Genomic DNA, 12299 nt, shown 5'->3' with positions numbered 1-12299 from the left:
ACTTTAACTTGTAACTTAGGAATTAGGAGCAGTAGGCAATTAGCAACAACAATCAATAATCAAATAATTATAAAATATACTATTAGAAAAGTTATTTCAACATGGTTTCTCTCTTGAAATGATCATGACAAATACAGACATTTTTAGACTGTGGATACCTTCAGGTAAATAAACCACAGAAGAAGTTGGTGGATGACTGGAATGGGTGTGCTGGAGAGGCATAGGGTCTCCTCTGAAAATACACACTTCCTCTCAACAGGCATTCTGCTCTTCCTAGCTTTATAACTACACTGCTACATGCTCTCTTCCCCAGTCTACTAAATTCTGCAATACAAAGTGCTGTATAATTAAGAAGTTTCCTCATGATGCTATTAAAATATTTAAAGAACATATTAAAACAGGAAATCATTGCTGTAGATTTGCTACTGAAGCCTTGCTAAGCCTAATTTTAAAACTGAAGCAGGAAAGTGGTATTTACTCCAAAATCTAAAATCCAAATGTAAATTTAGAGATTTCTTCCTCTTAAAGCAGGCTAGTCAAACCAATTATAAGCTTAACTACAGCAAAGTGAAATTAATATTTAGTAAATGAAGAAAGATTGTCAGATAAAGGTAATCTTTGTACAGACTCACATTCTAGGTCCTGCTCCTCCTCTTCTCATAGTCTGTTTTCTTGATTTCAATTTCACCTTATTTTTTTAGCACATGGTTCATTGACAGCCAATTTAAACATTTTTAAAGAAAATATCCAGCATTAGCTTTATAAAGACATATAAATCTGCCTTTTCAATAAAATTTTAAGTCCTAGTAAGTATTCCAGAATTAACAGATAGGTAGATGAACACCCTTAACTCCCAAGACTTGGTACAGTCAACTTAAGAACCATAATCCATTCTCAGTCCCATGTTCACAACAATAACCATTAACAAAATCATTACACAGAGCTATTCACAATGAATACATATGGTGCTTTCAGTGGAAAGAGGCAGAAAAGTGCTTCAGTTCAATACCCACTCTCTTCCTTTACTTGCAATGTCCTGTGTACTTCCAGAGGGCACCAAAGGATAGTTGTAACAATGAGTGTAAATCAAGCCTGGGAACACTGTCTCTGGAAGGTGCCAGTGTTTGTCTGAGGTAGTGAGCAGCTTCAAGTAGCTGAGCAACCCAAACAGCAGTAAAAAGATGTAAGATATCGACACGCTCAGCTGCATCTTGTTAAAAGCTTCCTGCGGGTTGGCAGAATGAAATCTTTATTTAAAATACACAAACTATTGTCAGGGGATGGGTGGAAGGAGAACACAGTAGAAGGGCCAAATGCTTTGCTTAACCCAATAGAAGCCGCTGAACAAAGGGGAAAGTGGCCACACTGTTGGCAGCAGGAGCTGAGAAGGTGGCTAACATCATAGCAACATCCATCTGTTCTTCCCATGGTTTCGAGATGCATTATTTCTTTTATTATTAATTATGTTTTCAAGGGGAGAATAAAGATATTATTATGGATAGCAGATAGGAAATCATTTCTGCTGCCCCTTGGCATTGAGTAGAATAGCATATGTAATGACCTCGTGATGACAGGAAACAGAGCTGTATCCTTGAGTCCTAGCATCCCTCTTACCAATCAGCATTGACTCCCTGTTGGTTGTCAGGCTGCTTAACCAAGTTCATGTAAAACCATTACAGAACATTACCTGGAAGGAACTGAGACAGGACCGAGTGGGGTGCATTTGTACAAAGGAGATGCTGGGAGGAAGAAAGAAGGGAAACAGAGGGAGTCTAGGAAAAGGAAAAGAGAAGAAGGAAAGGGAGAGAGGGAGAAGAGGGACAGAGTAAAGGAAGAAGGGAGGAAGAGGGAAAGGAAGGGTGGAAGGGAAGGAGGGAGGGAAAGAAGCGGGAAGAGTCACAGAGATAGACGCATAGAGAGACAGAGACACAGAGACAGAGACAGAGAATGAGTCACCATCTTGGACAGACAACACATAAGAAAAGCAAGTGCTCTCTGTATAATTGCATAAAGATATCACGTGTATTCTCTTACACCATGTGTCGCTTGTTTTACATGCTGACATTTCCAAAAAGCCATTTTAAGACACAATGAAGGTACCTGTGAAACTTTTTGCATTTGTGAACACAGTGGCTTTAGGGAGGCTGAGCAGGGAGCCCAACAGAGGATGGGTCACTAATGAAGAGCCAAAGAAACTAAGCAAGAATGAAATCAGGCACGAAAGAGAAAAGGAACGCTGTGGGAGCATGTCACTTATGTTGATGAAGCTTTATGCCTCTTTGGGTAGAAGTGGCTCACAGCTGTTCTGTTTGCTCCACAATGTTCACAACACCTTTAGCCAGAGTACACCCGCAATGCTCTGGGTTGGTTATTGTTACCAAAGTGATAATTATTTTGGTTTCTCTTCATTTTAAGCACCAACCGAGTGATGTGCTTTCTGTCTAGCAGGGAACAGCGTTTGTTGCCAATAGCTGTGTTCTGATCAAACATAATGCAAACCTAAGAAAGCCTTTACTCTATGTGGCCCACCCTGTCCTTGAGGATTCGGTTCCCTCTCTACCTTTCTTGGGGATAAGTGTTTAGTTCCTCTCTCAGGAGCTCCAAGTCTGAAGTGCATGTGGGGGCCGGTGGAGGTACAAACCATTTGCGTTGGAGAATCAAGGTGGTGGTGAAGGACCCGCTTCATCATATACCTGTGGGCGTAGTCTCCGAAGTATGGAAGCTGCATCCCAGAAACTCTTCCACAGGTTTTCTTCAAGATAACCAGCATGATGGCTGAGCCCCTTCTTTCCCTTAAGCCCCACCAAACTGGCCAGCTCCCGGACTGCAAACTACATCCTGTAGCAGAAGCACATCCCTGAGACAAGTGCTTCCTTCTCTCCTCTCTCTCTCCATTCTCTGACTGTACTGTTCTGGTCCCTACATTTCAGACCCCGACTCTTCATTCCTTACCGCCAGCTTCCCTCCAAGAAACCTGGAGCAAGGCAGCAGGGACACCTGCAGAAGTGCGCACCTGGCCAGGCGCTGTCCAGTGCCCGGTAAGCGGAGGGTGCTGTCCACGCTGAGCTCGAGGCAAGGCCTGGCTGCCGGGGCTCGGGTCTCTGTCGCCTCGGCAGCCAGCCGCCCCCCGCCGGTCCTGCCCGCCGCGGCCGCGCCGCCGCAGCCATCAAGTGGCTCGTTAAGGAAATGCAGGTGAGCGCGGGCGGCGCGCGGGGCCGGGTGCGAGCGCCTGTGCGCGAGCGCGAGCGAGCCAGCCAGCGGAGTGCGAGCCCCAGCATCCCGGGCGCTCCCTCCTGCAGCAGCCGCCCGGCCCGCCCCGCCCCGCCCCGCCCGCGCGCACCGCCGCACCTGCGGCCACTCGCCCCGGCGTCTGCGGGACCCGCGGGCTCCGAGCGCGCCGCCACCCTCCCGCGCCGCCCTCGCACACGCAGATACCACTTTTAAAGAAGCCGAAGCGCTGCAGCCCACCGACGCCGAGCGAGCGCTGCCGGCTGAGGCCGTTGCTCTCCCTGTCTGCAGTTGAGCCCGGACCCTGGAATAGAAAGACAGTTCTCGGTTGGACTGGAAGAAAGGGAAGGAAGACTCCTCTGTTCCCGAGGAGAGCGGAGCGGCTGCCCTAGTAAGTAAAACTGCTCTCTGGTCTTGCTCTCTAAAGTGAGGCGTCTACCGAATGCTTCCTCCCGGTTCGTTTTACCAGGGAAGAACTTGCCTTATATAACTTGAGTAATTCCTACCTGAGAAGTGCTTCGCTAAACATTTTTGTGTGGGTTTCTTTGTGGAGGATCACTTAGGAGTGTCTGCATGTGCAGCATTCCCAGGAGTCTGATTGTTAAAGGCTCATTGTTCGAGGGCTGCTAGAAGACCTGGCTTGTGAACATGTTGGTTGGTTCTAAGATTGAACGACTATTACCTAGGAAATCTTGAGCATTATCAGCCCATTGCCTCCTCCTTCCTGTCACCTTCAACCCTGGTCCACCCCCAAGTTCCATCCTTTGCTGACTTCAGTGGGTTGGTTGTTTTTTCTTTAGTTGTAAGAAACCCGAGCGAAATTAATTGGGTCAAGGGAAAGTTAAAAAAGATGGTTTGCAAGACTAGAAGACAATCCTATTCGGATGACTTCATGTCTGTGAGCAGTTTATGTGTGGAGGAAGTCCTGGCACAAGCCTAGGTGGAGAATCTGATGAAGTTAATTTGGAGTGGAACTGTGAAGAATGCAGTGTGAGAGCAGGCTGAGGCTGGGACTCTGACACAGCCGGTGATGAACTGTGACAGGCTCATCAGTTGCTGACAGGTTTAAGGTATCTCTGAAGGCTGAATATCTCTGCATCAAAAACTTTTGCAGGTAGCATTTCTCTTGGACTAGCATTCCCTGTCAGAGGCTGCAGCTTTTCTGTGCACGCAAGTAGGGCACCCGTCCTCCCTCCCATCAAAGGGTTAATGGTACCATAAAAGAATAGGAGACATGTGTAGCCTAACATTCGCCAGTATTTTGTAATATCTAAATAAAACCTTTATGTTATGTCAGGAAAAATATAGTTGAGTCAGTTTGTTTTGCACAAGAGGGAAGAGAATCAATAACGTTTCAGCATTTCCCCCTCTTTATCACTGCCAAATGGGTTCTGAATCTAATTCTTCTTGCATTGTTACATATACTGTAGGTACAGTAGGAATTGCAGGTTAGAAGCAACTGGACCGATTGAAATGCAAAGTTCTTTGACATAATGGCCCTTATACGGACTGGAGTCAAATAGTGGTAAGAAAAGAAAGTCAATGTGATTTAACACTCAATTTTTTTCTGCTAATATAAAACATACTTTTCCAACAAAAACCTTGCAAATATAGAAAATCTGACTGAGAATTACAACTAATTAGCTGGTAAATTTTCGTTATCAGAATCACTTATCAATGAATGCTTATGGGATTTCTCATAATTAATTGAGACTTTTGCAGTCAAAATCTTGTCACCTCTCTACTCAAATAGTTCAGTGAAAATTTCGTTGGAGATCGATTTTAAAAAGTATGAAAAAGCCAGGATGGTTGAAAAAGGGGGAAGCATTCAGAACTGTGCCATCATGTTTGGGTGGTTCTGATTGTCTTGGGACATAAGTTTTAGAGTGATTGGACAGGACAGTGTATCCAATGGTGATTCTGGTGACACAGAGTTGTAATGGAAGGGAATCACTTCAGAAATATGTGTCATTGTCTCCTGAACACCACTTTATTTTCACCCTTTACTCTATTGCCATTCCTGTGATTGGATTTAAATGAATTTAAATAATTTAAACTGAGATCATTGATTGATCAAATCTGGATTATGTATATGTTCTCTATAATTTGTAACCTCGAATCTCTAAGATAATGCATGACATTTGAAAAAATATACATAAATAAAGGGATAATTGTCCATACGCAGCAGTACTTAAGAATGAACCAAACATTCAATTACACTTATTTTGGTACATGTCTATTCCCACAGAATGCATAGGAGAGCTGTTCTTTTTGTCTCATTTCTCAAAGCAGAGACTTATCAGTTACATTGACAATAAACTGACACACATTCTGGCTCTGTTATCATTGTGTCACCGTGTTAGGAAGGGCATCCTGAATTAAAGCTGTTTCTAGCCATGCCTACAGAGATACCTGGTAATTGTTTCTGTAACTATAGAGAGGAGAACCTTAACCAGAATGATAAAATTGTTAGCTTTTTGACACCAGCTTTAAGTGTCATACAGGAGTTGCAACTTTAAAGTTGAAAGAATAAAGCTGCTAGTGTCAGCAGTAATGTGTTTTATTATGCAATTGTTACTCAGATCAGATAATGGTCTGATGAAATACATAAGCAGTCTGCAGGGAATGAATGATTAATTCCTCTAACGTGTGCTTACCAAAGGAGTTTTTACTAATAAAGTGCTCTGTACCTGCATTTGCTTACAGTTGCAGTTGGTAAGAGCAAATATACCTTCCTTTCCCTTAATATCAACATGAAATTTAGAAGTCTATTTCTGTAACTATAGCAACATAAATTTGATTTCTGGACCACATGGTCATATAATTTAAGAAGTTCTCAATAGGAGGATCATTTTCTTAAATGGCATAATTTAGAAAGCAAAGCAATGTTAATTAGGTCTTGGATTGCAATGTTAAACTATTGATAAAATTATTCTACTTTTCATGTGTGTATGGTGGTATTTCTTTCTTGTATTGCACGGAGGGTGCATGAACCCAAGCATATGGGGGTGTAAAGAATGCTGGTACCAATGACACTTTCTTTAGTGATGTTAAAGTGTCGTGGAAGCTAAAATACAGTTCTCACAGATACACATTTAACACTTCAGGAATGAGTAAGAGCAAACCCCACAATTGTGGTTGCAATTGGTGCAAATTGTTTTGTGGTTACAGACATACATTTGTTGTAACTTCTAATAACTCTACTTTTCTAAAGCTTTATTATTTTAGAGGACAGTGAATTGAAAGTTGGTATGTGTTAAAAAACAGCTGATCTGTAGTGCAAGTTACACATGTTAGTAACCTACAAGTATCTTTTTTTTTTTTTTTAGAAAAATTTGGAAACTATCATTTGTGAAGTAACATAATAAAAATCACTACATATCTATGTATGTATCCACACACTTATCAACTATATATCTGTCTATCTATATCTGTACATACAACATATAAGTTTGTAGAAGATCCTCTTTTGTTTGAGGCAAATACCTTAGCTTGATAGTATCTTTTGGATATGCACCTATACTGAGGTTAATAAACTTTAGCCACACCAATTATATAATGAGCATACTTGATAATTTAAAAAATTAGTGGGAAAATTAAATGAGTAGAACATTTTATTGAGCTGAATGGCAATACAACTTATCTGTTAATAGGTTTAAGTGTGTTTTTTTTTCCTACTATTTTGGTTCACTTGGATTTCATTAGATTTTTCAAAAGCACTGCACATTAATAAGGAATAAATAAAATGTCATTCATAAAATCAGCAGCATAAAAGTTAACTGCACTCACAACAAGTTTTAAAATTTATTCAAGGTGTATTAAATGAAGACAACTGATATACAAAAAATGCATAGTATCTTTAAGGGAAGACATAATGTGAGTGAAAACAAGGGTTCTAGGACTTCCTGTGTTACCTAAGAAAGGTTGCTTGGTTGAAGTTACAAAGAACTTCCTGCCTAGTAAAAAGAATGCTAGCAGCCTTACATCATTCCAATTACAAAACACTATGAAACAATCTAGCATAATTACTGATGTAATTGAGTCTAACATTTGGCAAACTGTCAGATTATACTGTGACAGTCTAAGAATCCACAAAGGAGTCAGAGGCAAACATCTTGTTTGCAAAAGTGCCAAGTTAATTGTCCTGAAGTCATGTTGGACAGGCATTGGTCTGTTGCTTTCTTGGTTGGATGATCCTTGCAGTGGCTCCAAAGAACCAAGATGGAGCTTGTACAGGGGAGGAGACAGTTGTCTTGAGTTCCTTTGAAGCACCCTTTACTCTTGCTGTTGAGAAAATATCCCATCATTTACTATCTTTGAATTATCATCTCTGCAATCAAATAGCAGAAGAGTTTGAAAAAAAAAAACAGAAAATAAAAGAATTCCATAGTGGCTCTGGTCTTCCAACTTCAAATAATAATTCTCTCTATTTCTGTATATTTATTATTTTTACAATATTACATATATATTATACAACTTATGTGGTTTCCCTAAATGCATGTTGCAGAGTGTGAAAACAAGAAAAAACAAAACAAACAAACAACAACAACAACAACAACAAACCCCAAGAAACCTTCCTTCAGTCTTTATGTGTTAGAGAAGTAGAGAAGTAACTGATGACTTCATGTATGGAAAGATATAAACATAGAATGATTTCCATCTTACACAGCAGGTTTTCTGTACCAGTTTAGTTGTATTTAGTAGTGGGTTGTCAAGTATGTGCTTGGACAGCACATTCCACACCTGCTAGGCAATTAACAGCCAACAATCCATTATTTTCAAAAGATACTATTCATCACCCGAGAACTTTTCAGAGGACAGTATGCCATGAGATTGTGCACAGTGTTCAGTCTAAAAGTTTTATATATCTCACCACTGAATTTAGTGAAATTACCACTGTGTATACAATAAGCAAAGATCAAAAAATGATTCAAACTCACTAATATATTATCTATATTTGATTAATTCATAAGCAAATAAAGTACAATATACAAAGACCTTGATTTTATAAATTCATATATTTCTTAAATATCCTAATAAGTATTCTCAAAACCAAAGGTGAGTTGAAGTAAAATGGACATCACCTCTGTATTCTAACACACATTTACTTATCTTAAATGCCAGGAAAGGAATGGAACATATGTATAACTGAATATATGTTTCATTTTAGTTTAAAGATGGCTTAACTTATGTGTACATAATTTTATCTGGGAGACTTTGTAGAGTTCTTTGAATGTGTGTAAGGAAGCAATGAAGCTGTTTTAACCAAGTACATAATTTGTGACCATTGGATCTAATTCTTTTTTAACCTCACAGGTACTTAAGTAGCCAGTTATAGGTATACGAATATACATTGTATCAAAAATTGTGACTAACAGCTTTTAAGAAAGCAATACAAACTGATATTGGACTTTATTAATTAGTATTAAAGAGGTGATTTGTTCAATGGGTACGTGAGCAGAGAACAAAGTCAGCAGTGTGTTGAGTGCTTGTGTTCTCTTTGATTATTAAATGCCTTCACACACCCTAGGGTTTTCATCTATCTTTTTGTTAGCATAAATGTTTTGAGTGGTTTCAGATAAAAGTCCTGAACATGGCTTTCTTCAGCTACAACCAAGTAATATTACTTCACATTCTGTGTTCAATGCTAGGAAATATTAAATCAGAGTCAAAACCAAACACAAAATGTAAAAGCATCAGCATAAAACCAAAACCAAGAGCAACAGTGTTTTCCATTTTAGACTTGTAACTGGTTTAGTTACTGGTCTGCTTTTAAAAGGAGGAAACACACACATGCGCGCGCGCACACACACACACACACACACACACACACACACACACACACACTCACACTTGAACATAAACACTTACCACACTTTCAGATACATGCATCCTTTAATGTAGGAATATAATGACCTGGAATCTTGAACAACAGACATTCTGTTTAAAGGTAAAGGATGGTGAGGGTAACACTATAGAGAGGGGAGATATTTTTACTCTTACTCTAAAGACAATATTTTCCCTTTTCTTCTTCCCCCAAATCCTCTTATTAAAAATCTGAGGCATTTTTTTTTTCACATTAAACCTTGGCCCACAGACTAATGGGGAAGTATTTCTCTTATCTGCATTGTGCCATATTTCCAAGTTTTAGGCCTTGCCCTCAGGTAAGGGTGCATGACACACAGAGAGGCAGTTTATCACTTTATGATTCACTTCTTTTTTCTTTAATTTTAGAATAATTATCACGACAATGTCTCTTGTACCATGGATACAATAACCAGTGGATTAGACATTACCCCCTCTTCTATTTCTAACTTATCTAAAGCTATTGAGTTAGGAAGTCCATTCATAATGACACAATGACACAAAGCAACAGAGTCCACAGTTTGAGTCTCTGGAATTTGCTGGCCTACCTATGTGTCAAAGAATGCTAAGTATAACACCCATTATGCTAGCAACATAAAACTGGGCAAGTTATTACTGACCTATGGTTTTACAAAATATATCCAAATTATTGAAAACATTTCAATTCCATAGTTAAACGAAATAAAACAACAACGACACAACCTGACAGTGTACCACCTACTCTAGGATTGTGCATTTACCTGATCTGCCACAACCCCTCTTCTCTATCATTCTGTGTCCCAGGCATCTCTTCTAGAAGCAGGGTGGAATCTGTTGCATATTTAGCAGCAGCGACAGCCTTTCTGTCTCCCACTGTCATTTGTTGGCAACCTTCTTTATCTTCTAAGCTGCATTGCCTCATGGCCATTTCCTTGTGTGTGTCACACTCTTCCACAGCACAAGAAGCAATAGAGCATAGTGGGCACCCTCTGTACTACCGTCATATTGACATGGCACAGGAAACACTAATGAGTCTCCAGGCCAGTGTTGGCACTTTAAGCACCCATCAAACCCTGTGTTTTCAAATCATAATGTATAAGTTACAGTCAGGATTTCAATCATTGCTGCTGTTATAACCATGCCAGAAATGTCGTGGCTTCCTTAGCAGAGAACGGAGACACTGAAGAAATTCTGATCACATTGAAGTAAGTGCACGATAGCTTTATAGGAGGCCTTATATTATATACTTTGTTAAAAATCTCAAAGGAAGGAAAAATTAAGATGAAAATATATTTTAGAAATGAACTGGAATTTTTATGTATCCTTAATTTTAATAAAGTGTTCTGCTAAATTCTTGCAGAACTCATGAGGACATTCCTGACTAGACTTTAAAATATTTCCCTTTGTACTCTCCCCTAGATGCTCTTATGTAGAATACAATAATGTATTACTATCTAGTATTATTAACAGGGGCTTTTCAAAAGTAGTAGCTGGATCATATATTGTATCAACCTAAAAACATTATAGTTCAAAGTATTAAGGCTAAATTCAATGTAACAAAAAAAAAAAGAAAAATTTCTCTTCATTTAATATTTTGCATTGTGCTGCGCAGTAAACTCAATTACTATTTCTTCCCTTTATTTCTTAATTTATTTTGGAAATTATAATATATACACATTCTCCCTTTCTTTTCCTCCCCCTGTATTCTCCCTCAAATTCATGCCCTTTCCTCCCCCTGTGTTGTTCTTCAAATTCATGGCCTGTTTTTCTTTTCACTAGTTGTTATTTCATCTATCTATATCTATATCTATGTCTATATCTATATCTATATCTATATCTATGTCTATGTCTATGTCTATGTCTATGTCTATGTCTATATCTATATATCTATCTATATCTATCTATATCTATCTATATCTATATATATATAATTAGTTTTCAATTACTGATATTTATAATACTTGTTCTGAGGGGTCATTTCTTACAATGGCTTCTGTGATTATGCTCTCTCTCTGGCTAGATTTTTCCATTCTGTGTTCTCTCTCTCTCTCTCTCTCTCTCTCTCTCTCTCTCTCTCTCTCTCTCATAGAAAATATCACACACTCAAGACAAGGCTCAGCCACATTATTTACACTTTGTGGTTGAAAACAACAGTGTTGAGTAGAGGTCAGTAGAATTGTGTCTCAAATAATTCAGTTTGGTACTTCATTCTCTCACGTTCTTGGTCCTCAGGAAGATATTTCTTCTTATAAAAAAATAGTGTCTGGAGGATTGCTTATTTTTGCTAACACTGATATTTCCATAACATTCCAGCTTTAATAATACTAATGCATTATTTGCTACATTACAAAATCTTGATTTACAACTATGCCAGTATGTTTTAAGAGATTTTCTTGTGCTTTCTCTCCCTCCTTTTCTCTTTGTTTCTCTTCTGTCTCTCTTTCTATATGTGCGTCTCTCTGTTTGTGAATGGGTATATTATTATAGATGTTCAAGCAATTATTTAATTATCTCATCAGTAGAGATTTTTTTATGAAAAAGGCAATACCCAATAATATTTCATTGTGAAATATCTGTTGAACCTACAGAGGAATCAATATTTGAATCCAGATCAGAAGAGATGAGGTTATTCTTAACAAAGCAGTATTCTCAGCATTGCTCAAATCTTTTCTTCCAAATTGGGTTTCAAATTTTCCACTCCTGATCATTTCTTTGGACTTCACAGGGACCTTGTATATTTCAGAAATAGAGAGCTCCACTAGCCTTCTTAGAATGATAAGAGGTGTTCTAGTTAAAATAGAAATATTCTGGCATTTGTGTAGTTAATTTGCATCTCATTCAGCAGTACCTTAGATCTCATTTTCTAGGGTTTGAAACACAAACAATTTCTTATGAAGTACCTCACTACTTAAGAGGAGAGTGTTACAATTTATCTTTTTCCCCAATTTGCAGGTGGTTTTAGACTAACTTATCATTTGGGGCTGATAAAATCACTGTTTATTTAAGAGCACTTCCTGCTCTTACAGACACTGAGTTTAATTTCCAGGGTGCATGTTGTCATGTCCAGTGGCTTACTATCACGTAATGCCAGCTCCAGGGTAGTTGATATTTTTCTGGATTTTGAAGGGACCTACACTCATATGTATACACACCAGTCCACCCTCCATACACTACAGAGAGAGAGAGAGAGAGAGAGAGAGAGAGAGAGAGAGAGAGAGAGAGAGAGA

At 38.9% G+C, this 12299-nt stretch overlaps 1 protein-coding gene across 45 annotated transcripts in view; it reads left to right on the top strand.

The window, feature by feature from the left end:
- The first annotated feature begins 3313 nt into the window (after positions 1-3313).
- Ptprd (protein tyrosine phosphatase receptor type D) overlaps positions 3314-12299 on the top strand; it is a 2152432-nt gene continuing 2143446 nt past the window's right edge. For 23 of the 45 annotated variants that reach the window (XM_029539561.1, XM_029539552.1, XM_029539551.1 and 20 more), the window contains exon 1: positions 3314-3619. The gene's annotated coding sequence lies outside the window, so the exon portion shown is untranslated. The remainder of the gene's footprint in view (positions 3620-12299) is intronic. The other 22 variants (XM_029539531.1, XM_029539509.1, XM_029539548.1 and 19 more) reach the window with 1 other exon arrangement.

Source organism: Mus pahari, chromosome 6, assembly GCF_900095145.1.
Source record: "Mus pahari chromosome 6, PAHARI_EIJ_v1.1, whole genome shotgun sequence".
Classification (NCBI taxonomy): Eukaryota; Metazoa; Chordata; class Mammalia; order Rodentia; family Muridae; genus Mus; species Mus pahari.
This window is presented reverse-complemented; position numbering and strand designations above follow the sequence as displayed.